We start from the raw sequence: 25,187 nt of genomic DNA, 5'->3' as shown, positions 1-25,187 counted from the left end.
TTATTTTGCTTCACTACGGCAATATTGTCCTCAGTGCTGTTTTACCAAGCTAGTCGTTGGCTACGAGGATCGCCGGTTCCAAGCCTGGCACAGAGCGGTGGAATTTCAAGGCCGATATAAATCTCAGCCTTGCTTCCTTCGTGAGAGAAGTAAAAGTTGTACAGTCGGTCCTGTGTCGTAGGTTTATGGCACCTCAAAGAACTCTGTTCTCCACAAAGAAGGCTCGAGAAAAAATTTGCCGGTCATTTATCTCTCACGTTGATAAACTTTCAAATCGTATGCCTCGTTAAATAAATCACTACTGCAGCTGCTATATTTACGTGGTTATTTAACGACGCTGTATCGACCACGAGGTTATTTAGCGTCGATGGAATTGGTGATAGCGAGATGGTATTTGGCGAGATGAGGATTCGCTATAGATTACCTGATATTTGCCTTACCGTTGAGGAAAACCTCGGAAACACCCATACAGTCTAAGCGAGAATCGAACCCACACCCGAGCGAAACTCTGGATCAACAGACAAACGCGCTACCGCCTAAGCTACGCTGGTGGCCTACTGCTGCCATTACCAGAGGCGTCATTTCAGTTTTGCTTGGGTGCAAGACTTTTTAAGGAAAACTTTTTATGTTATATCGCGTGGCGTACTCCCACTATTTCCTCTTAAATGAATTAATACCGTAAATTGGGGTAAACTTGACCCTTAGGGTTAACTAAATAATAGAGAAATGCGCACAATGTACAAATTAAGCAGGGATCTATTTGAACATAAAAGGAGAAAAAGATTTAAACCAAATGACATTGTTGCTTTGAGATATGAAATTTGTTTATTTTGATCGGGTATGGAGCTAAATTAAAAAAATAATCTATGTTGAATTTCTTATTTAATTTACCCAAATTCTATTGCAGACGAAGTCTAACAGGTGACGCCACGTAGCAATATTTTAATTTTAGAAATTTAGAAATTAATGCAGAAACACTAGGCCCACATGTAAAATCCACTCCTAAGTGTAAATGAGCACGATTTCCTATATTAGCCCCAACAAATCTCGTCTTTTATTTCTTAAACGTTTATAAAAGTGGATTATTTTAAAATTAAGGATACCGGTAGGCCTGAAGTTCTCATGTTTTCTTATAGTAGTACTACTCAATTATCATTTTATGCTCGACCATGCCGAAATGTAGTAATTATACACCTGGTAGTAGCCCTTTAATGGATCTCATTAAAGTACACCTATTCATTAAAGTTCAGGTGTTCCACCAATCAGAAAGCACCATTGTAGCAATATCAAAGCGCAAGTATCATGTTCTGTTACTATAATAATTAGCGTTAATTGTAAATAATATTCAAAGAAATTCAATTTTTCATCTCGTTTTTCAATTCTAAATCAATTTCCACGCTATATCAAGATTAATGTTCATGTTATTCTCCAGATTATATCAAGGTCAATGCCATTCGTTCCTCGGAAAAAATCAATACTTTCGCGTCTGCGCACATCTCACAATTTAGAAGGTCAGTTCCGCTCCTCACTTAGATAACCATAACATGAAAATTTAGGAATAATTTCAAGTTAGAAATATGGTCTAGCATAAAAAGTCGTATGAAACTTGCCTATAATGGTAATTAAGACACTCGTATGAAAATTATGAAACTCGCTTGCGCTCGTTTCATAAACAAACATACTCCCGTCTTAATTACTACCATTATAGGCACGTTGCATAATGTACTATTATACAATACCCATGGAAGTTGAGAACTACGGACCTTTTACACTACCTTTTTCCTTTCACTGCTTTTCTCCCTTCGTTGATCCTTGCAGCGATGATGAACTACCACTACTACAATCCAATTTTCATTCTATTTTCGTTCATGGCAGATTTTATTCTGGACAGTTTTCTTTATTAAGAAGTTATCCATTATCATTAATAGCTGCATCCCAAACCCTGATCACGTAACAAGCCGATGTCCGCGACGACGAACACAAAAAACAATAATTGAAACTGCATGTTAATAAAAGGTTACCGTAATTTCACACAACTATGGTCCTAAGCCACAACTATGGTCCAAACACACGCGCTCACGAAAACAGTGATATCTCAGTTCCTAGTGACAGTTAGGGATTATTTAAATACTAAAGCATAGAGCATAGATATAGTAATATTGTGAGGGTTATGAAACGCATCCTGTCTGCCATGTTTTGTCGCTAGTCAACTGTCAATTGGAGTTAGGTTTTGCATGTTACCTCGTCCACTGGAAACTTTCTCTGCCATCAGTTACCACAACAAGAATTTCTGTGTTCTTGATGGTCTATATGACAGGTAATTTAGTATTTACATACATTTAATGAATATTTTTACAGTTGCATATGTATTTTCATATTTATTGGAAGAATAATAAAAAATGGTACTTGGAGTTCAACTATGGTCCTATCATTTTTGTGGACCATAGTTGTGTTCCGACTTCTGGTTTCGGTTCTTACATTACAGAATATTTTCTATAGCTTCTGATGGTGCCACCTAATAAAATTTTTCGTAGAAAGTTTGCAGGAAGGTCCTATAAGCTATATGGTGACAGAAGTATGGATCTTTGTATAAACGATATTACCAACAAGGTACTGACGCAGCGGGAAACCGCAGAAAAGTCCAAAATACCTCGTAGTTCTATAATACCTAAATCGAGAGCACTGCATGAAAATAAACTAAACTCACCTGATTGACAATGGTTCTTCTTGTCTTCAGAAAAAAAAGCATTCGTGCATTCGTCGAACATGCTATATCCATGTCCAATCTTGGATTTCTGATAACGTTATTCTACTTCAGGTGTAATGTGAAAATGTACCTGGATAGCCAAGACCGCAAAGTACCAGCATTCACTAAGAATCTACCTGGAAGACGTTGGGCAAAATGCTTTTCAGAACGTTACAAGAATGAATTATCACAGGTTTTGGAGTCTCCAAATGTGACCGATCTGATGCAACCACTAAACAGAACTTGTTTTCGAAATTGAAATACCATTGGCGGCAAATACTTGACGAGTGAAAAGGGACACCAGATGGAAGAAGCATGCCAACAGATTCAAAAAATGCATTTCCTCCATTGTTAAATAAGCTCTGGAATAAAGTTACTGTATTCCGATATCGCAAGCAAATTTGCAGTTGGATTCAGGAAAGTTGGAATCTTTCCTCTTTGTGCAGTTGAAGTTCTAGGAAGTTTGCCATCATGTTCTGATCCTAACGTCAGAAACCCAGAAGGAAGTGCTGTTTCAGACACATTCATAAAATATATATAAATGACAACGAATCAAGCAATAGAACAAGGAACATCATAAAGAGGAGAAAGAAGAAACTTGATGTTGAGTCAGGTAAAAGTATTTCAGCCGCAGATATTGAAAATTTTGCATTACCATCTACCTCCAAAATTGCAATTTGCTCAAGCAGAAACAAAGGTTATTGCAAGGGGAAGGCAGTAGAGAGTTCTACCGTGAAAGATGAAGATGGATATTCCTTGGCATCAGATCTCCATTGAACTTGTCAGACATTGAAGAGACACTCGAAGATACTTCAAACCATTCTTAAAAGATATTAAACGATCTATCAGTAAGCCAAAGTAGCGAAGTACGAAAAGGAAGCTTTTCCATGTGCCTTAACTTGAAGGTCTATGGAGTTAAACAAAAAATTAACCAACTGATTATGCATCTGTTTGAGAATGTTTGATTTTAATTAAGAATGGTTGTCTTAATTTTTTTTTGTTTTATATTGATTTCATTATTTGATACAAATTTTTTCTTAAAGAAACAGCGGTTATGTTAAAATTAAGAAATAAATAATTTTTCTCACTGTCTTCTGCAAAATCTGTATTTTATATTAAAAATTATTGACTGCTGTATGACACAGTTGCAAAACATCCTCTCAACTGTAGTCCATGAGCGATTTATATTAGGATATATTCAATGGACTATAGTTGTGACTTCATAACACAACTATAGTCCACAGTTTATGAAAAGATGTTCCATATACTAACTAAATTTCGAATAACAAAAGTGTTTGATATTAATTCCTGACCTTTCTAAAGTTGATATCAACAAAATAAATTCTTCTATTAGTTTTATTTTGTAAATTACATTGAGAAATCTAAAAAGTGATGAGATATTGGACCATAGTTATGTGAAATTACGGTACTTCTAAATTTTAAAAAATAGTACTGTTTATGAAAAAATGTTGAATTTTAATAATAATTTGTTAACATATATTATGTGAAAATACAGTCGAAGACACTGTTAATTTTAACTGATTATTTCTGCTTGTTAACTTATGACCATATCTGTTAGATCGCAATAGTTGAAAAATTTGAACTGAACTGAAAGAATGAGGATCATAGACAAGGACAGGGAGTCACCGTTGCATCATGTGTTTACCGATCTCAAATGTAGGAGAGAAGAAAGAGTAAGGTCATGTGAGTTACGTCACTAACATGTTCATTGCGACAGCTGGCCATCTCTGTGGATTTGAAATAACCATTTGAGCGTCTGTCTAGTTCATGTTTCAAACAAATTAATTATTTTAACACGAGGAATCTGTCTTCGAATTATTTGGAGGAGGGCGATGTCCCAATATTAATTTTGTTGGAGGTGGCGACACCTCTGGCTTTATAAATTGTGGGGGCAGAAAGTGCCTTGCTCCCCCGAAGTCGGCATCTATGGCCGAAATACCGTGACACCTTCGCAGACCGGGATAATATCTAAACGCATATAAATCACAGGCTATTCTGTTCGCGAACCGTAGATTAATTCCTGATGTCAACGACCTGAATATTCCACCTGTGAAACTGAATAAAACAATCATCCCGTTTAGCTCTACCGTAAAAAATCTCGGAGTGCATTTCGAATCTAATCTCAATTGACATACGCATATTAAATATACATGTAAGAAGGCATTCTCTATTCTCCATTCACTAAAGGATTGTATCATTATCCAGCTAAATTAAGACAGACGCTGGTACAGACTCTCATTCTACCTCATTTCGATTATTGCGACGTTTTGTTCAGTGAACTCAGGATTGATTCCGCTCAGAAACTACAGCGCGTTCATAACGCGTGCGTCCGCTTCATTTGTAATGTTCGATATTACGATCATATCTCACCTTCTTTCGAGAAGTTATCATGGCTTAGGTTACATGAGAGGAGAAATCTGCACTCGCCTTCTCTCTTATATCGAATTATGCACACTTCAGCCCCCTATTATTTATTCGCTCGTTTTCATACTCTCTCTCGCTATCATAATACTCGATCACAACGCGATGATACGCTAGAAATTCCACTTCACACATCATCTCTGTATTCCTCATCTTTCACTGTTGCTACCTCTCGTCACTGGAACTCTCTGCCGCCTGAAGTCAAGGGCTGCCGAACATTGAAATCTTTCAAATCCAAGTTAGAAAATTATCTTATGACGAGTTGCCAAACTAACTTACTATTATGACAAGTGTTGTATTGCATGTTTCTACGTATTCACATTTTTTTATGTTCTAGTGATATTTAACTTATTTTATATTTTTGTTTTCATTTTTCCGATAATGGTATATCTATAATGTGATAAGTTGAGCTATATATAATCATAATTTCCTTACTGTGTTTACTTAAAAATATTGTATTCCTTGTATGCTTTGTACTGCACTACAGTATTTTATTATTACTATTAGTATTATTATCATTATTATTATTACTTTTTTATTTTTATCATTATTATTATTATTATTATCATCAATAATTGTCTTATTTTTATAGGCCTACTTTATACAGGGACATCATTTTATTTTTACTTCAATTTTTATTGTACCTGAGTTTTTGAATGTACTTCACTCCCACCCCTTCTACTAATGAAGTTCCAACTCCACACAGAGCCAAGACAGCAGATAGTAAGCAGTACTGAGTTACTGAGTATAGTACGTTCCAGAAATATGTTCGCGTTTTCCAGTGACGAAAGAGCTTTCAATATTGAATCATATTTTCCCACAGGTACTGTCCGTTTGCCTACGTCGCATCCCGATTTCCCCCACCTGCTTCTGCTCGCCCCTCTGTAAAAGCTGGGCTGTCTTAGCTCTTTTCTGAAAACATTAATTTCTCTTAGGAATTGGGCGTTTACGTAATATTATACAGCTGTTTAATTTAACTTAAATAAAAGGGCCTCGTTAAGTAATTAACTGTCACGTGATTTCCTCCCTTTCTACAATCATGCGGCATAACCACTTGGACGGACAGTAGATAGCATGTCTGAGTAATTTTTATATTTTCGGGTCGGGCAGAAGTGAAGACTGAATTAACAGTACGTAGAATAGGTATAGAATTATTTCAACATGAGTTACTAGTACGAAGGACGAAACTGGCAATTGGAATTAGATGCAAAAGTCTATAGTGCCATAATATGCACAAAAGAACTGAAGCCTGTATCGAAATGAACGGCCACCATTTTCAAAATTGTGTTTAAATATTCATATTGTGATTATTTTTCAATTTAACTTCTTTCTCTATATTGTACGCTAATGTGCTGTAGACAGTATAATATACACCGCATAATGAATACGTTCGCATGGATAACTCACTTCGTGAGTAAAAACACTTATTCTTAATACGGTACTGTACTTTCATTAAAGAAAAACCTAATGAAAATTATCAAACTCAAAATCGCGATATTTCCTAGTTTACGTAAATGAACTACTTTTCTTCCTTCCTATACCTAGTAGAGTGATTTGTGTTTTACGCCAGTATCATCGAACTCCAGTCTTGGAGGGGGGAGCAAGCGGTGTTTCCGGTTCTCTAAAGGTATAGCCAGGTTAATATTACAAATGTTAGTAAAAATAAATGATGTCCCTGTACTTTGTATGTCTCATTTATTTTGACCTGCTGTTCACTTTTTATTATGTTTTTTTTTCTTTCTTTCTTTCTTTCTGTATGTTATATATTATGTCTGATTTCTACTTACTTGTTGTTCACATTTTATTATTATTATCTTATTCAGTTTTCTGTGTAAAATTGTAGCGTACTTTGTAAATTTGTAGTGTTTTTTGTAACGCAGTTTGACTCCTGGTTGAGTGTTAGAGAAGGCCGTGTGGCCTTAATTCTGCCAGGTTTTCTCATTTCCCGGGGCATGTCCCCATTTTCAAGGGTTAAATTATCGTCCGAGAGGAATTTACACCAAATCAACGCGAATATGCGAAAATTGGATCTGAGGATTTAATTTAAAAAAAATGCTTGACTTTTGACTAACGGAAGGCAAGATTTTGAATAACGGCATACCTGGCACTTAGTTTCACTCAAGAATCAGGAAGTCAGAATGACACTCAGTAATGTTTTAAGATTCGAAGCACAGATCCAATTTCAGTCCCGTTTCCTTGTTCTTACCACTTCACTGGTCAGGTTGCACACGACCCTCATGAGATTCTGTTTATCCTGTTATCTCAATCTGCCTACGCAATTGGTTCACTTGAGTTCTTTGCCATGTTCGCCAAGCATTTTGCCATTTCTTTCATACAAATGCAGTTGCCTAAAGGGCGGAATCGCATTGTTGTGGAGTCAGTGAAAGGACTAGCTATAGTAAAGTACAACTTTCATCATTTTAGTTGCCTAGCATTTCATTCGTACTTGCTCAAAATTCGTGACATTTTGAAGAAAATCTAACAGTAGAAAAATATGCATGAACTGTTTAAATGAAGTCACTCTCTATTGGAACATGACTGATTAAAATCTGTTTGAACTGAAGTTCATTCGTATAATTTTTATGTAGGCCTATACTCCGATTATAATAATAGGACGTAGGTAGGCCTATAGTAAACCTTTGACTTCATTTTAATTGTTTGGAATGAAACGACTTTGCCTCATTGTGTGAATTTGAACGACTTTGCCTCATTGTGTGAACTTGTATCTGTAAGATGTTATTTAGGGGTTGAAGAGTACGATTGGTATGGTGTCCTCATTTTTACGCTAAAAGTTATGGTTCCGTAACACTACTAGCCGGTCCACAACAAACCGGAAACGGAAACGAGAACGGAAAAAATTGTTAAAATAAGGTAGGTGTCCCTGATATGGCCATGCTAAGGTCTGAGAATTTCTCTAGCCGCCATTTTTTAAAAAAATGTAAACCACTTTTTTCTTATTCGTTCTCAGTCTAATGGACTTTCTTAAAACAATTTCCTTTCCCCATAAAAATAGCTTTAATTGTCCAAAAAGTCCAAAATTCCAAAGTATACCTAGTGGCCATATCAGGAACATGTACACATGATATGGCCACCCTTGTTCCATGTTCTACAAATCGTGATTGTTTTCAGTTTGATAGCGCAATTGTGTTAAAATTAAATAATTTTGGTGAAAATGAATAAAAATGACAATAAATCTTTTTTATAATTCAAAAGTGTAGTCAAAACAGGTTTTTCCATAAAAAAATTAAGTTGTTTTTCTTAAAATACAAAATTTTTGCGTAATCCCAGCTATAAGGCATATAAATTTGTCAGGTGAAAAAATAAAAGTGAAATGAACTTGATATGGCCATGGTGCATTTGATATTGCCATATCAGGAGCAGGCAAGCTTTCACGAAAATCGTTTGATTATGAAGAACTCGTAAAAGATACGCCATCAACTATAGGCCTAACACCAATCAACAGAACATTAAAAACTGAATGGAGTACTATGGTTTTCATGAAACAAGTCTTTGAAAAACATGCTTAAAACAAAGGAGACTTACCAGAGAAAAATAAGAAGAGGTCACATGAAAACCGCAAAACAGGTAACTTACGCCATATTTCTCAACCTGACTGGATGGAAAACGATCAAGTGACATACCAGGATGCCCTTTCACTGGATGCTGCTGCAATTTAGCGGATTTTTTGGTTAACTAACTCACAATAGGGGGGTGGCCATATCAGGAACATGGCCGTAATAGGAGCACCCACCTTACATACATTTAAATGTGGGCATTCACAATTAACGAGAAGCTTACTGAAGCCCGGGAACGGGAACGTGAAAGTTTGCTAAAGGCTAGTTCACAATAAGCCGGGAACGGAAACGACAACGAGAACGGAAATATTGTTAAAATAAATGTATTTAACATTATTTCCATTCTCGTTCTCGTTCCTGGTTTATTGTGAATCAGCCTTAACTTTTAACTTTGCGTTCTCGTTTCTGATCACAGCCTACTAGATACTTTCTGATGTAATCAAAAAACTATTTAGTCGTCGTATATTTTGTAGCAAGGAGGCCGTGACAAAGTTTCTTTTTCATCCATTGCTTATAACTAACCCAGAAATTTAGTAGAATATCTTTCAATATATGCCACGTGTATATGTGACCAGATTACCACGTGAATTTAATTCTTAAATATATATCTTTAGTAGGTTATTTTGCGACGCTGTATCAACATCTAGGTTATTTAGCGCCTGAATGAGATGAAGGTGATAATGCCGGTGAAATGAGTCCGCGGTCCAGCACCGATAGTTACCCAGCATTTGCTCATATTGGGTTGAGGGAAAACTCCGGAAAAAACCTCAAACAGGTAACTTGCCCCGACCGGGATTCGAACCCGGGCCACCTGGTTTCACGGCCAGACGGGCTAACCGTTACTCCACAGGTGTGGACAATTCTTAAATATTTCGTGCCATAAATTTTGAAGTAGGTTAACCTGTGTCCATATTGGCTGGCTTGTACTGAGAACGTCTTTGGTCAATTATACACAAATAAGATCAGAATGCGTAATATCGACTTTACTATCGTCCTTCCTCATGCCAAAACCATGAATGTGCATTTTCCCAGAACTAAGAAAATGGAAATTGATAGTTTTGACATGAGGGGGAAGATATCATTATTGACATACATATCGATGTGCATAGCCGTTTCTGTTCTCGGATTGTTGTGAATTAAAAATCTTCACGTACATGTCGCGCGCTTCCCGTTCTCGTTCTGATTTTCTTTCCCGGTTTATCGTAGACCAGCCTTACCTCGGAGTCTTTACTGCATATGTCTGTTTAGTGTGTCGCATTGTAATTTATCCAGACACCAAAAGAGGATCCTGCCCGACGCAATATTTAGAAACAAAACTTCATTAATTGTAAGTGCAAGATTGTGAAAGGCATAAAAAACAAACCCATCATGTGGGTACATTCAGCGGAAAACGAATTATCTGTGAGTCATTGTGGTTTCCGTGAGCTATCTACGCGCACAATCGTTTACGGCTAAAATGTGAGATTTCAGATGCTTTCCTCACAAGCGTAGGCTATTATTATGTATCTGTTATTTATTGTATTTTTTTAGTAGTTTTATACTATTTCTCTGAGGAACTTAACTTAATTTATTAATTTATTAACTGTACTGTAAATCGTCTAGCATACTCTGTTTCTCAAGCAATCTCACTTTTAGGGGAAGTATGTTATAAAATAAAATTATAAACTAATTTACTTACAATAAGTACATGAATAAATTCAAGGGAAAAATTGTTCCGGGGCCGGGTATCGAGCCCGGGACATTTGGCTTAGCGCATCAACGCTCTACCGACTGAGATACCCAGCAACTTCACCCGACACTGTCTCAATGATCGGATCGATACACGACCCCGGAACAATTTTTCCCTTGAATTTATTCAGGTCTTCTTCACAGGGAGCTTTACCTGAAAGCTAGATTTGCAAAATAAGTATATGAGTTTTCAAGCTTTCACAGTGACCGTGATCAGAATTAAGCTTTTGGGTATTCCACCGTGTCCTGGAACTTGACATCTCCAACGTTTCGGAACTACATACAGGTTCCATCATCAGGGCAAAAGCTAAGACCAGACTGACCAGTCGTTCATTTAAGGCTGGTTCACAATAAACCGGGAACGGAAACGGCAACGAGAACGTGAACGGAAATATTGTAAAAAAATGTATTTAAATGTGAGCGTTCACAATAGTTAATTGTGAATCCTCATATTTAAATACATTTATTTTAACAATATTTCCGTTCACGTTCTCGTTGCCGTTTCCGTTCCCGGTTTATTGTGAACCAGCCTTTAGCCGAGCAGAGTAGGCAACCTCCTGCTGATGTAGGCCTTAGTTTACTTAATACCCTAAGGGTGAAACCTAACCATTTTTCTCCCATTATTACATATGCTAGTGGATTGTGTTGATTTTCTAGTTTGTAGGTTGAATTTCCTTTTGCCCACTTCGTTTCGAATTTCGATACTGAGAAATACTACAACTGGTAGTGATTTTCTAACTGTTATGTTGGTATCAATGGCAGTTATCGGTAGTGCAAATTTTGAAAATTCAAATTGTTCTATATTTCTGAGCCGATTACTAGAAGCTAATGAAATTTGAACCTACTAATAATTAATTAATATTAATACAGCCTGTGGAGCAACGGTCAGCGCGCCTGGCCGCGAAACCAGGTGGCCCGGGTTCGATTTCCGGTCGGGATAAGTTACCTGGTTGAGGTTTTTTCCGGGGTTTTCCCTCAACCCAATATGAGCAAATGCTGGGTAACTTTCGGTGCTGGACCCCGGACTCATTTCACCGGCATTATCACCTTCATCTCATTCAGACGTTAAATAACCTAAAATGTTGATAAAAGCGTCGTAAAATAACCTACTAAAAATACATTAATACATAATAGTTATTTCGTGTGTTGCGTTATAGTTACAATTCAAGGTTGTAGTCAGGCAAGTGTAAATAAATATAACATACTTGGTGTGATACAGGCCCTTGGGTAATCGATAGAAATACCGTTTCACGTTTTAATTAATTTCTTTCGTGTTTAGACTTTTATTACAATAATGTCAAAGAGCACGGCAGTGAGTACTTCAAGAAAGAAATCGTGTGCTATTCAGAGTATGTTTCAGGAACCTCTAGTTCATATGTATAATGAACTGAAGAAAGAAGATAATGAAAAAGAAATTATACGCACGGACACAGCAATTACAAATAGAATAGCAACATTATAAGGAGTAAATATTCTTAAGCTTATATTTAAAAGTGACATTCGATTTTCGGAGTTTGTATTATTCATTTCACATGCTTAAACAAAATACATTTTTAGGTTAGGTCTAGTGAATCGTGAACTGTTTACTCAAAGCAATGAAATTTATGTCAGACAAAATACATTTCAATATTAGATCATATTAATGTACTAATTACCATAATAATGTGCGAAGTTCACATCTGTGGAGTAACGGTTAGTGCGTCTGTTCGCGAAACCAGGTGGCTCGGGTTCGATTCTCGGTCGGGGCAAATTACCTGGTTGAGGTTTTTTCCGGGGTTTTTCCTCAACCCAATATGAACAAATGCTGGGTAACTATCGGTGCTGGACCGCGGACTCATTTCACCGGCATTATCACCTTCATATCATTCAGATGCTAAATAAACCAAGATATTGATAAAGCGTCGTAAAATAACCTACATTTCAGAGTGACATTCGGTTTTCAGAATTCATACTAATTTCATGTGATCAAACAAAATGCATTTTTAGGTTAGGTCTTATGAATCATAAACTGTTTAGTCAAAGGAATGAATTTCATGTTGTCAGACAAAATACATTTTAATATTAGATCATGTTAATCTACCAACTACTGTACACATAATGTGCGAGAGGTCCAGGAGGAAAATATGTTTCACAATTTATTGAACCATTTAGAAAACACTTCCCAACATGAAGATGAGATGTGGTAAATAAGTAAAAAGCAAGACGTCGTTATTGCTAATAATAATAATAATCATAATAATAATAATAATAATAATAATATAATAATGTTATTATTATTATTATTATTATTATTATTATTATTATTATAGTACATGGCATTGTGATTTTACCCTCTTTGGTGATAACTGGTACTAGTTGGCAACACTGAAGAGACGGCCAAATTAGCCTTTTAGGAACTGCTCTTACGTGATTCTCACTATAGTTCCGAAACTTTGGAAATGTCTTGTTCCATTAACCAAAAGCCTAATTCTAATTTACAAAGGCTTGGATTACAAGCTAACAGTAGGGAATGCTGTGCACTACATAAAAAATGGAAAGATTATGACAGTGTACAATTTATATATTTTTGAACTTCTAATGCATGTAAAAAAGAATATCACTAATTATACGATTATGTAAGATCTGCATCACTATGAAACCAGCAATGTTGATCAACTAAACGTACCATTTGTCAGGTTGCAAAAACACAATCTAGCTATGTAGTTACTGCAATAAAACTATGTAATAAGGTACCTACACGTATAAAGGCACATAATGAAAGACAATTCAAACTTCAGATTAAGAGATGGCTACAAAATAATCCTGTTTATAATATGAATGAATTTTTTGGAAATTATGTAGTATTTTAGTTGAATTTTATTTTTTTTTTTTTTAGTTTTTAGTATTTTTAATATTGACACATTATATGTTATATTATTACATTGACGAGGCCCCTTGTGCTATTGTACCTTCAGGCGAATAAAGAATATGAGTATTATGTTGGCCTATATTTACGTGTGAAGGGAATCTTACTGAAAACTCCGAAATATCTTTCGTGGCAATGGGAAAACGAATTATCTATACAAAATAGAAACAAATTGCAGGCCATAAAGATACTGTAACTATCCGACTGAAGGTTACTTTGGCCGTTTAACATAACAGGTTAAGAATTGGCCACTGCTAGCACACTGCGACTTTTCAGTGGCGATATGTGGCATTTTGCAATATATTATTATGCTGTTGCTCGGCGTCGACATGAATTTCAAAAGACGTCCCGATACGTGACGCTCTTCTGGATGATTTGAATTACCGGTATTAAAAGTTTGGTTCACAGTTTTAGAAAGTATATGTGGGACAAAACATGATGAGTTTTTGGAAAATATTTTAATCGTCATCAAATTAGAGGATTTTTTTTAATGTTTCGTAACTAATACTACTGTTCAGAAAGAAACTGAATATTCTTTTGATCAGGAACCATTTAAGTTTTACTTATAATATCTTTTATAAGTTGCCTACGCTTCTTTTCTCAATCGTACTATCAGAGACTGGAATGCTTTACCTGCAGACTTACTAAAGACTTTACCAACAACCAAAAATGTATTTAAAAATAGGCTTAAGGACTTTACTAATAGACGGTAATTATACACAGTATTTAAAGGGTGTAATTGATATTTTGTTATTGAAGTGTTGTATCAGTGAAGAATTATGTTGTCAGTGAAGTGTGTTGTGTAAGTGAAACGTGTTCCTGTCAGTAAAGCTTTATAGTTTATAGTGGCAGTGCAAAGTATTTGAACAGTGAAATGTTTTTGAAGTGTTAGTGAAATCAGGATAGAATCAGTGAAATGTGTCGTAGTTCCAGTGCAGTGAGTGAGTTGACAGCGAAATGAGTGTAATGTGGAAAGGTATTTGTGCAGATATGAACATATACTCGTGGGTTTTAGTTCGAACTTAGATTTAAGATACAAATTAGATTTACTTTAAATGTTATTTTAAGTGATCGTGCTCCATTTAATTTAGGCTGTTCCCTGTTATTATTATTATTATTATTATTATTATTAATTATTGTTAGTATTAATTATTGGTATTATTATTAATTGTGTTTATTATTGTCATTATTGAGTGTAATTAGTTACCACTGCCACCGGGTATATACCCATTGCAGTGTGAATAAATACATACATACGTTTATTTGTAGCTTATTTCGGTCCTAAGTTTCTATGGTTTTATTACATATGAATTTGTTTAATTGTGATTCATCTTGTCATTTCGTAAGAGCTGTGATGTAATTTTTGATTTGAAAAGATTTCAAAATATGTTTCGTTCGAAATATTTTATTATTCAGTTTTTCAACTGCAATTAAAGACAGCTTTTGGACATAGTTATAAAATCATCCTATAAATATACCACATCTGTACAATGCAAACCACCGGATCAATAACACAGAAGTCTAGGCTATGACGTCGCTCGAACTCCTGGACTGTCGATTTTTTAGTTTCTCGTAACAAGATTTATAGAAATAAAGGATTTCGATACCGAAAATTGTACTAAGATTTTCAACATCCCTGGCACTGAACAAGTGGTTTTCGGCAGACCTTCCAGAGATTTATCCTAAGCTATTGGACGTGTTCTATTCACATTCAATATCTACCAATGAGTTTAGAGGAGAATAATACACAAATATTATCCTAGTTTTACTTACAAACAAATCAGTGGATCAATATTTGAAAATAAAACATAAATGCAGATTTAGTTAAAATAATCTTTAAAAATATTTGGTATGATTTTTCGTTTTCACAAGTTTAAGTGTTAAATCATATTGTGTGAAAAGTGTTTTCAGTTATTATCTTTATAGAATTAATTGATTAACTAGTGGACATACTCGTGTTAATTATGTAAGATTTGTGCGGCTTACAGCTGTTTCAGTGCTTCACGCACCATCCTCAGAGCCTACTAGATCACGGCGTCATCTCGAACTTCTCTGCCTGTTATGTGGGTGTGTTTGATTGTTGAGAGGTGTTGAAGAGTGGAGTCAAATAGTGTGTGTGTACTGAAATTGGTCTGTGTGTTGAGAATTTGATCGGGGTGTGTTTTAGTGTGTTTGTATATTTCGTATTGTTCTAGTGTGTTGAGTTTTTGGTTCTTGGGTTGTATGTGTAGGATTTCCATGTCCGCATTTATATTATTGTATGTATGGTTAGCATTGGTTATGTGATCGGCGTATGTAGATGTATTGTGTCCTCTGGTTATTGCTTTAATGTGTTCTTTGTAGCGTGTTTTTAATGATCTGTCTGTCTGTCCTATGTCGAACTTATCGCAACTATTACATGTGAGTTTGTATACACCTGTGTGGTCGTATTTATTTGTTTCTGTTTTTTGTGTGTTGAGATGTCTTTGTAGTGTGTTTTCTGTTCTGTATGTTATGTTGTATTTCTGCTTTCTGAATGAAGATGCGATCTTATGTGTGCTTTTGTTTTCATATGTTAGTGTGATGTATTTCTTGTGTTTGTGTTGTGTTTTGCGTGTTTTTGTGTTTGTTAAGTTTTTGGTTTGTCTTTCTTATGATGTTGTCTATTATGTTTGGATTGTATCCGTTTTCTTGTGCTATGTATTTGATTGTGTTCACTTCTTCATTGTAGTGTTGTTGGCTCATGGGTATGTTAAGTAATCTGTGTAACCATCCCACACAACACAAACATGCTGCATTCTTCTCCAGAAGAAAATGTAATCTCAATATCTCAATTTCTTTTTTTACCACGAACGATAGGCTAATTAAAAACAAGAAGTACTAACCCAGGGTGTTTCTAACATGAACTGTTTGTTAGGTACTATTCGCGGAGTCGAAAATTTGAAAATGGCGTACAATTTGTTTAGTATTTGCCAAGTAGATAATATGGAGATCTTGTCATGAAATAGTAACGCCTTTAATATTTCTGCGAATATTAAATACCAATTTCAATAAAAAGCGAAAGATTTCGTATTTAAGGAATTAGAATAGGCCATAGACTACGAATGGCTACATTGTGCAATTTTCTGAAATATTATTTACATACTACACATCTGTTTAAGAAGAGTTGGATGTTAAGCAATGCGAAAGTTGCAAAAATATAACTGCATTTTATTTTGTCACAGTCTAGGTTCTAATAAAACTGCTTTTTTTTTGCTTATTATATCGTTTTAAACCGGGCTCGAGTTGAAATAGCTTATTGTATTTGTGATAAACAAAGAGAACATTTTGACGGGCTTTCTCGGGACTCTCCCGTTTGTCCCTGTTCAATCCACCGATACTCCACAGTTCCTCCTGCATTATCATCTCCTTTTCGAAAAATGGCGCACTTACTTGTGTTTGTTCGGCGTCAGCTTGTTCCTTTTGGTTTGTCCAAAAGTTCACAGATAGTAATGATGGTGGTTCTAGAAGACTCAGAGATCTGGAGAGAGGAATGGGGGCTCCGGATCAGGGGGCACGTTCTCACCCTGGCGGGAGCTCGCCGACTTCGTTGGATTTCCGACGTATGGAAGACCTTCACCAGTATTACGGACTTGCTGGCTGGAGAGGAATGCATAGTGTGACAGGCCTAGCCGTGCAGCACAGTTTGCACGCAACTCTCTCCATTACGGACTGCAGTCCGGTAACTGCCAAGGCCAACTCCAATACTAAAGAGTGTCGTTCCGAGAACAATGTAGTTCTATTTATTTTCATGGAAACTGCAACAGAGACAGGGAGCATTGTAACAAAGTTCAATAAAGCAAGATTTCTGATACTTACAGTTATTTTCGGTGCCAATTTGTGCAGTAGTAAAAATGTCTTTAAAAACTCTGACAGTTGCTTTATGATAATTAAAGTACCATAACTACAAGGTGGGTCAAAAGTCACTTTCCCCAATATTCGTCATTAGGTTTCATACTTTTACACAAATGCAGATGCCATAACTTGAAGAAACAAATAGCTGGTGTAATAAGTGATGGGTTAACAACCATGTTCGTGCGTCAGCTGTTTTTCCGATGTCATGTCTTGTTATTGTTGTCTTGTTTTATTTTTTTGGATTGCGTCGCGTCTCTATGCAATAACTGCTAGTTTCTTGCAATGAATCGCAAATTAACCACAGAACAACGTGCTTTTGTGCTACAACGTTGGTGGAAGCACAGTCACTGTTGATAGCAGGCTTTGAGGCAAGTTTTCCTGATGTTTTTGCTCAGAAACCGCAGGATCTGGACCAGTTGCGACAGATGATCGAACAGTCATTCGTGAAAATCGATTAAAATCGTGAGTTATGTTCTGCCATCTGTAAATAAATCTCTAAACTTTGTGAATTGTTCATCGAGAAACAGGCTCTCCTTTTTGAACAAAATTGTAAAGGATGTGTAGTGAAATCTAAATTGAAAGTAATTAAATGTAAGGAAGTGTTTTGGGAAAGCGACTTTTAATCTACTCATCATGTATACTTGCAATTTTAACGCACCTAGTCGCCTTAGGAACGCAGCATCAATAGTGGCACCTCCATTCGTTTGTCTTATTTATGTTATTGGAATTCAAAATTGTGTGATAAGCTGCATATTAATTTTATAAATTACGTAACATTCTTCATAATTCAATTCAATTCAATTCAATTCAATTCAATTCAATTCAATTTATTTTTTGCTATTAGACATATAGTTTTAAGCTTCGACAGAATACATTAAAAAAACATAATAAAATAAACAGTAAAATTTAAATAATACAATGAAAACATGAAACAATTTGAAACTTTAAAATTAAAGAAAACAGTCCAACCTTAATGTATTAATTGTAACTAATTGCAATTAAACGTATTTATTAAAGAACAATTTCATACAAGTCTGTGTTAAAAAACTCAGCAACAGAATAAAATGGATTATTTAATAACCAATTGTGAAATCTAGTTTTGAAGCTATTGATTGGTAATTTATTGTATTGACTGGGGAGCTTATATAATTTCATCCCCATAATTGAAAAATTTGTGTTGCTCTTGTGTAATCTACAATATGGAATATTAATTTGTTCACTATTTCTAATTTCATGATCATGTATATTTGCCACTAATGAGTAATTGTCGATATTTTGTCGAGTGTAAAGTATTAGATCGTATATATACAAATTTATGATTGTTAAAATCTGTGGCTGTTTGAAAAGTGGCCGACAATGTTCCAGATAATTTGATTTACATAAAATTCTAATGGCTTTCTTTTGGAAAATCAAGACACTACCAATTTTGGTTCCATTTCCACATAACTTCCATATTGCATATTCTGCTTGCATCGTTATAAATTTTCAAACTAGGATTGAAGAATATGTATAAAACACATTGCATATTTAAAATTGCTTGTTTAAAGAAATTTAAATGCAGAACATATTCAATTTTTAAATTCATTTGAAGATTCTGCGGCTTAGAAAATCTGACTAACTGAAAGCGAAAATATACAGGTCGGCACAGGAAACAACCTCTGATAACGAGTAGGCCTACATTATTCTCAGGGATATATTTAGACCTCAGGAAACTGCCTTTGGCGGCACACAGAAATCGTAAAATTATTTGAAACCTAAAAATGAAACGGAAATAAATATTCCAATTGCGTAAGAAACTGAGGGTCAAAGTTCCAATGAGATAGAATTTGAATTCAGTGTCTAATAATAATAATAATAATAATAATAATAATAATAATAATAATAATAATAATAATAATCATCATCATCATCATCATCAACAATAAGTCTTGGATTAGGCCTCCTGGCCTGTTCCGCTTCCAGAAGAAAGTTGATCTTTCCATCTCTTCCTTGGTCTTCCGATGTCTCGTTTTCCATGAGGTGTATAGTCCAATAGTCTCTTGGGTAACCTATTGTTGGGCATTCTTATTACATGTTCATACCAGTTGTTGCGGTAAGATTCTATAGTATCCGTAATGGCGGTGATATTCAATTCTGCTCGGATGTCAGCGTTCCTTGTATGGTCGTAAAGAGTATATCCTGCAAGAGGTCTTAGCAATCGCATTTCAGCAGCTTCTATTCTTCGAAGTTGTCCTTTCGTTAATGACCATGTCTCTGATCCATATAATAATGCCGGGACTGCCATAACTTTATAGAATTTCAAAATTGTTTCTGGTCGAACTTTCTTTAATAGAGTTTATTTGATTGTCCTTAACAGTTGCTGAAATTTGGCAAGTTTAATATCTACGTCCCTGGAGTTTATATAAGAAAGATTGCAGCCAAGATAGTTGAATGGGTTGACTTGTTCTATACAATTATTATTGATTGCAATTTTGGATCTTACACGATTCTTTCCTTGGAAGGCCATGATTCAGGTTTTATTTATAGAGATTTCCAAATTATGATTTTTTGCCATCTTGTATAGTGTGTGTATTGCTTTTTGTAAGTTGTCTTCAGAATTTACTAAGATTATCTGATCATCTGCGTAAAGTAATGTGTTAAGTGGGAAGTTGTCAATCATGAAATATGTGAGCAATTCGTCTTCCCAATTTTTGGTAATAATAATAGTAATAATAATAATAATAGTAATAATAATAATAATAATAATAATAATAATACTCTGATTGAGGTTCTGGCTGATATGTACATCTATTATCAGGCAGTACATCTCACTTGACGATGTGTCAGAGGAAGAACAATTGTTGTATACATCTGAAGTCTGACTAGTGTAATATGTAGCTACTCGGCGATGTATGCAATGGAGGGGGAAAGGAACTGGTCACCCTACCTCATTATCTCCTGGCCTAGTTGCCTCATAAGTGGTGCCTTGTTGGTATCACATGTGAGGTTCAGACCTGTCTTCGGACAGTTGACTAAATAATAATAATAATAATAATAATAATAATAATAATAATAATAACTGTGGTTAAGGTTCATGTTATTTTCTATTTTTCCACGCTTATCAAGACTGCCGTCTCATCGCATTCGGCTCGAAATTGTAATTTTAATGCATGTTGAATCTTTCGTACACTACAGTACTTTGAACACTTGAATATAAATAATTGATTAAATGGCGCCATTTAATCAATTATTATATTCAAGTGTTAAAAGTAGTGTACAAAGGATTCAATAAATACAGACATGGAAATCCTACACATACAACCCAAAAACCAAAAACTCAACACAGTAGAACAATATTAAATATACAGACACACCAAAACACACCCTGATCATATTCTCAACACACAGATCAATTTCAGAACACACACACTATTTGACATCACATTTCAACACTTTTCAACAATCGGACACACCCACACAACAGGGAGCGAAGTTCGAGATGACGCCGAGATCTAGTAGGCTCTGAGGATGGCGTGAAGAAACACCGAAACAGCTGTAAGCCGCACATGCTTACACAATTAACACGAGTAAGATCGCCATTTAATCAATTATTTATAATTTTAAATTTATTTACATATCTTACATTATATTACTTTACTGGTACCTATGTCTAGGAGTTGCACGTCTGTCGACAGACTTCCATAATGATTTTGTGACTTCAGAGACTGTATTGATGTTTCATCCAAAATAGAAACATGTATGAATGACATACGAATTATATAAGTAGCTACAAGATATACTGCACAAATTGGGAGCAGAGATTGTGAATTAAAGTTATAAAATAGATATACCTACAAAACATATCCAACTTTTGTTCCAGCTGCAATATAGTCGTCACAGCACGAAGGAAAGACTGGTTCGACTCCACTACCAAGATATAGATATCATCCACGTATTTTACTGGTTAAATCTTGGCATAAGTCAGTATTAACCTAAATTCTGTCCGGCCAGTTTAGTAATGTGATTTATTTGATCTATTACCACAATTTGGGTTCCGTGTAGATTTTTATTTACTTCTTGCTAACAATGGCTGTCAAGGAAATTATCCAGTATGCTGATGATATATGTGCTGTACCACGACAGAAGGACGGCAATTACTGCCTCTGTCTTGGGGCGTTTGATTGCTTAACACTTTCCTCGCGACTTAGTTCTTACGTCTCACCTTCTTCGTGACTACACTATTTTGCTGGGCATAGGCGTATTATTTAACTCAGCGTTTCTCAAACGTTTTTGAAGTGGGGACCACTTTTTTAAGTCAGAACAGTTCCGCGGACCACCTTACTCTTGTTCCCTTCGAAAACAAATGTATCATTTTTGTAGCATATTTTAATAGCAGTATGGTTATATTTTAAAACATAATTAATTAATTCAAATTAATTTAATTCATTTAATTTTATATTAGTACTAGCCGTACCCGTGCGCTCCGCTGCACCCATTAGAAATAAATATAAAATAATTACATAATTAAAATAGGACGTTTGATCCAGGAAACATTCGTGTTTGATAGAAGGATAAATCGTTTAATATGTTACTTAATTTAAATTGTATTTAAATAATTAAAATGCGGTCATTTTGGTCCAGAGAGCAATCTTTTGGTACAATGACAAGTCCTTTAACATGTTTCTTAATTGTTATTACATGCAACCATAGTTTAATGAAGATTGACATATCATTTAGTTTTAATGTGTATACTTTATATTGCTTACTCTATGTTTCAGAAGTTACTGTAATAACATCGTAGAATTATGTCCGTCTAGAGAAACTACAATTTCCAATGGTGAAATAATAATTAAACAATTAATTAGCTTCCGATATTACTTGATACAAACACAGAAACATTCTCTTAGGCTATGTTTAATAGCTTTCGAGTGTTGTTGTCCAAGGCCCCTTATAGACGAAGTCATTTGTTTTTATTTCAGTACAGCGCCTTAGATGGCGTTGTTATTGTAATTTTAAAACTCATTTATCTCATTAAATAGCAGTCCTATCAAAATTTTGTGTAGAATAAAACTTATCGGAAATTATTTTTAAAGAAACTTTTGTTATGTAATATTTTTCATGAAAATCAATAATAAGCGAGATATTTTGATTTATTTAATTCAGGCTCCCTTATAACCCCCCCTTTTAAATAAAGTATTTTGAATGCCATATAGCCTAAAATCTAAGTTACAACGAACTTAATTTATATTCCAATTTTCATGTAAATCGGTTCAGCCATTATCGCGTGAAAAGATAACAAACATCCAGACAGACAGACAGACAAACAAACAAAAATTTCAAAAAAGCGATTTTCGGTTTCAGGATGGTTAATTATACATGTTAACACCAATTATTTTTGGAAAATCGAAAATTACCAGAAATATTTTGGCTATAGATTTATTATTAGTATAGATTAACTAATTAAGTTATTGTTAATAGAAAAAAAATCATTTTCGTTTTTTAATAAATCAAGGCTATTAGAGTTTGGATAATCTTTAACTTATTAACTAAACAAAATAAATAAATGTTAGTACTCACATTAATTAGATGGATAAGCCTGCCGATTCTTGTGCAGTTGTTCTATATTTGTATGTATGCTGGTAAGCTATAGTCGGAGATCGTCACATACATCGAGTCGATTTCGGTAGCCTACTTTGTTTTTATTAGAGTTAATGATGAAAACTCTTTCTCACACAGATACGTAAAAGCAAACTGAATTATAATCTCTAAAGCACCATTGTACAGTTCACTGTATTCTCTTTTCATTTGTGATGAGGTCCAGAAATTAACCATACTTTCGCTTGGAATTTCATTTTAAGTCCGGTGTCATTCGAGAGTTCAATTAATTGTTTCTCTTTCACTCAAATGAAAGTTTATTTTCAATATCGCAATCACGAATCATGAAAATTTGTCATATTTACGTGGAAAATAAGTTTCAGATTGTGACCTCAGAGTTTCGAGATGCGAACATATGTCATTGCACAATTCTTTTCCAATAACGAAATCATTTTCAACCAAAAAAGGACTCAGGGTTGGGAATAGTGAAGAAAATGCTCTGTTTTACGGAACTGGCCCGCAAACCAAGTTTCCTCTCGAACATCTTTATTTTCTCATGCGCATTGAGAACAGTCAAAGAATTACCTTGTAGAGAGAGATTTTAGTTCGTTAGTTTTGAGAATACATATGAAAGATATGCCAAGAAATCATTCTTTCCCAGTGTACAAGACAGACTATGTTGCAGTCAGTTCTCAACCGACTTCTTTTTCACTCAATTTATGACCGGCCATGGAAAATTCGGTTCCTACTTTGAAAGATTCAGGATCAAAAGTGCAGAAGAATCTCTGTGCATATGCAAAGAGAATCAGACTGTTGAACATTTGATTTTTCACTGTCCAGTGTTCGAAAAGAAAAGACACTTTTTAAGATATCATATCTCGGACTGCAATTTAAATTACTGCACACCCCTTTACCATTTTCTTAGGAAAAAATGTTGTTACAAACAATTCACAGAGTTTATACACCACATCCACGCAAGACTGTAGCTATTAATTGTATGTAAATTAATGATGATATAAAATCCTAATGCACTATCTAAAACAAGGTGTCTCTCTTTGGGACATAATAATAGTAATAACAACAATAACTATGTTTGTATTATAGATTTTACTATTGTTCAGTATTTGATGACAGGTATATAGTTTGTAACCATAAGTAATTTTGTTTTTATTTTTTTACTATCCCAAACCAACTATATAATAGGTGTTTTATTTGTAACTAAGCCAATTCTGTGCATTATCTCATTACTATTGCTTAAATTATGTATAAAATCACAAATTAATGTAATAATCTTGCAATTTCTCTACACCTTCGATTATAATTTCTAATTTTATTTCGTTTTGTTTTAACTGAAAGTAATTATTGCATAACGTATTTAGTATTGTTTACTGTCCCTTAATTAGTGTATTTATATTGTAACTATGACTCAGACCTACTATTAATTCTTTAAAATTGTGTATTATCACTACATAATGTATTTCACATGTAACAAACTACAACCCTAATATACCAAAGGTAAAATAAGGTTTCAATATTTGGATAACAATAATATAATAATAATATGCCAATGTACTTAGCTACATGTCATCAGCTGATGTGCAGGGAAAAGATGGCGAGAAACACCACGTTCATAGTGCTTTAAATCCCTCTTTTGTTGCTGAGAGTAGAGTGGGAAGTCGGTAGACAGGTAGGGTAATACATTTTATAAAATATCAGTACTGGGAGAAAAAGTGAAAGGCGATTGCCATGTGTCATTTCCAAACTCTGAGATTTTCAGCTATAGTGTGATACGCAATTCGTTTGAATTTTATTTTTTCTTCTTTAGTTTTTGAAGGAACACAAGGGCAGACCTCGAGGACCACAAGTGGTCCGCGGACCATAGTTTGAGAAACGCTGATTTAACTTATCATAACTAACAGTGACTGAGTCTTAACATTGCAACTAGGCAACGTTGCTTAACCGTGACCTACATATACTAAAGGAGTGTAGTACACCCGTAGTAATAAGGGCCTTTCCCTAGAGTGGAAGACAAACAGGCCTACCTGCAGCCAGCAACTGCTCCCGTCCGTGCTCCGGCCAGCCTCGCGCCACACTGACAGGGGCGTGTCCGCTGTCTGCTTCACGGAAGGAAATCATATTCATATTCGTAATGTTTACAACTTGACCAACTCTGCAACGAAAGAATGAAGTGATGGAAACGCATGCACGTGGTCTTCAGATCTCTGAATTGGCAGTGACTCTTGTTTGTTGCATGTTAATCGTGATATCGTGAAAACTTTGTAACTAATTCAACAGTTCATAGCATAAATACACGTCAAAAAATGACTTTCATACTCCATCGGCA

At 35.0% G+C, this 25,187-nt stretch overlaps 2 protein-coding genes across 4 annotated transcripts in view; one reads left to right on the top strand and one right to left on the bottom strand.

The window, feature by feature from the left end:
* The window catches only part of LOC138708179 (insulin-like growth factor-binding protein complex acid labile subunit), an 83,828-nt gene that overhangs the window by 13,802 nt on the left and 44,839 nt on the right, over positions 1-25,187 (bottom strand). For 2 of the 3 annotated variants that reach the window (XR_011334620.1, XM_069838448.1), the window contains exons 2-3: positions 24,886-25,013; positions 16,808-17,172 (exon numbers count right to left, since the gene is read on the bottom strand). The gene's annotated coding sequence lies outside the window, so the exon portion shown is untranslated. The remainder of the gene's footprint in view (positions 1-16,807; positions 17,173-24,885; positions 25,014-25,187) is intronic. The other variant, XM_069838449.1, reaches the window with a different exon arrangement.
* Positions 1-25,187, top strand: part of LOC138708180 (uncharacterized) — a 71,541-nt gene that overhangs the window by 11,540 nt on the left and 34,814 nt on the right. The gene's annotated exons all lie outside the window — the stretch shown is intronic.

This window comes from Periplaneta americana, chromosome 10, assembly GCF_040183065.1.
Source record: "Periplaneta americana isolate PAMFEO1 chromosome 10, P.americana_PAMFEO1_priV1, whole genome shotgun sequence".
In the NCBI taxonomy this organism is placed as follows: Eukaryota; Metazoa; Arthropoda; class Insecta; order Blattodea; family Blattidae; genus Periplaneta; species Periplaneta americana.
The sequence above is the reverse complement of the archived record's forward strand: the minus strand, read 5'-3'. Positions and strand labels throughout refer to the sequence as shown.